The sequence below is a fragment of the Chrysochloris asiatica genome, unplaced genomic scaffold (assembly GCF_000296735.1).
Source record: "Chrysochloris asiatica unplaced genomic scaffold, ChrAsi1.0 scaffold00160, whole genome shotgun sequence".
Lineage (NCBI taxonomy): Eukaryota > Metazoa > Chordata > Mammalia > Afrosoricida > Chrysochloridae > Chrysochloris > Chrysochloris asiatica.
This window is the reverse complement of record NW_006408678.1, coordinates 494,365-496,247: the sequence shown is the minus strand read 5'-3', so window position 1 is coordinate 496,247 and position 1,883 is coordinate 494,365. Positions and strand designations below refer to the sequence as shown.

General features: G+C 32.9%; 1 protein-coding gene across 1 annotated transcript in view; it reads left to right on the top strand.

Annotated features, from left to right (window-relative positions):
- Window positions 1-1,883, top strand: part of KIAA1033 (KIAA1033 ortholog) — a 66,413-nt gene that overhangs the window by 9,824 nt on the left and 54,706 nt on the right. The gene's annotated exons all lie outside the window — the stretch shown is intronic.

The window sequence follows — 1,883 nt, the reverse complement described above, 5'->3', positions numbered from 1 at the left end:
GTACATAATCATAATCTGAATGGGGAAGGAGAAATAGAAGTTCAGGCTGAGGTCGGTGCTACAGGGAAGGACATTAAAACAACATTGGGCTGTAATGTAGGAGGGGAGTAACTCCTGAAAGAATTCCATAGTATTTTAGGGAAGCAGGTGTCAACATAGGTTTCTTTGTATAATTTCATTTATGAATAGTCTGTCACTATGCCTTTTAAAATAATGTAAACTTTGTATGGAAAAGAGAATCTTTGTCAGAGAGAGCTTGTTAGTGAAGATGATTAAGCTGTTACTTGAACAATGATGAGGTTGCTAGAAGTAACAGCGCTTGTGTTCTTAGTGCAAAAGTTTTAGTTGTCCTAGATGTTTTGGTTTCATTTTAGCAAAAGAATGAAATAATTTGGTATCTCCCTAAAAACAATGCTTGTACAAATGGAAAAAGAAAAATTGGGGATGAGAGAAAAAGTATTCATAATCTTATTTACCTCAGAGATAGTGGACTTCAGCTCAGCATTTGGGCTGAGAGTGATGGAATAGCATACCGAGACACTGTTTTCTACCTTGTGATATTTTATTTTGTTTAAATGTAATGTATGTAAAAGATGTAATGTGTAATTGATATGTATGGAAGATTACATGACAGGTAAATTATGGAGCTTAATAATAAAAAGGAGAACCACAAACTTAACCACCTGACACAAGAATCAGAACATTAACTAGGTTGTTATCTGCTGGATGCTCTTCTCCAGTTCCATCCCCCTTCCATCTTACTTTTTCAGAATTGTTTAATTTCTTGTATATTTACTTCTTATCTGTCTAGTTTCTGAACTTTATAAAAATATATTTCATCTTAGTTTCCTATAAATTAAAATACTTGAATTAATGTTTCCTTATCTCAGAATTATTATAAATTTTTTCTCATTGAGTGAAGTTAAGCATCTTTTCAGATTCGTAAGATCATTAGTATTTCTGTATTTTGTTAACTGTATATTTCCTTTGATCAGTTTTTGGTTGGATTGGTGGTTTTTTATTGATTTCTATACATTCTTTATGTATTCAGGAAATTAGCTCTTCATATGAGTTGCAAACATGTTTTCTCCAGTGACTATCTTGTCTTTTGCCTTTGTTAATGGTAGTTTTGTCTTACAGATGTTAATTACCTTAAAAGCAAAGTCGTATTGTTAATCTTAGTCTTCATATGTCTAGAATTAAAAATATGTTCAACAAATTACTATTGATTTTATTGTCCAAGCTCATCTTGCTACAGAACCTTGGTGTCCAAATCAAGTACTTATAATAAGCCCTTCTCATTTTAAGTTAGATTGCATAGTATGCCACAATATCAGATATTTTTCTTTTAATGATTGCTTTTTTCACCCCTGCTAAATTTTGGTGAGCATATATGAGAGGGCATCAAAAAATTCATGGAAAAATTTGATTATCTTTAATTTCCATTTTTCTACAAACTTTAAAAATTCCCAGCCCCTTTGTATATGAGTATAACAAAAACCTTGCCATTTCCCCATTTTTTACATGTGGGATTTAGTGACATCATATTTCCCATGTTGTACACCTGTCACCATTATCCATTTCCAAACTTTTCCATCATCCTAACGAGAAGTTCAGAGTACCCCAAGCAATGAGTACTCCTTTCCCCTTCCCCCCATCCCTGGTAATCACCAGTGGACTGATCTAGTTTATATAAGCGGGTCATACTCTGATTCATTTTAGTAAAAAGAAGAATAGTCTCAGAAAAATTTAAAATTCATTTTAGTAAAAAGAAGAATAGTCTTAGAAAATTTTTAAATAGTCTTCAGGCTCCACATATAGAATGCTATTCTTATATGTGGAGCCTGGTGTGGCGCTGTGGGTTATTGCGCCAGACTGCAAAG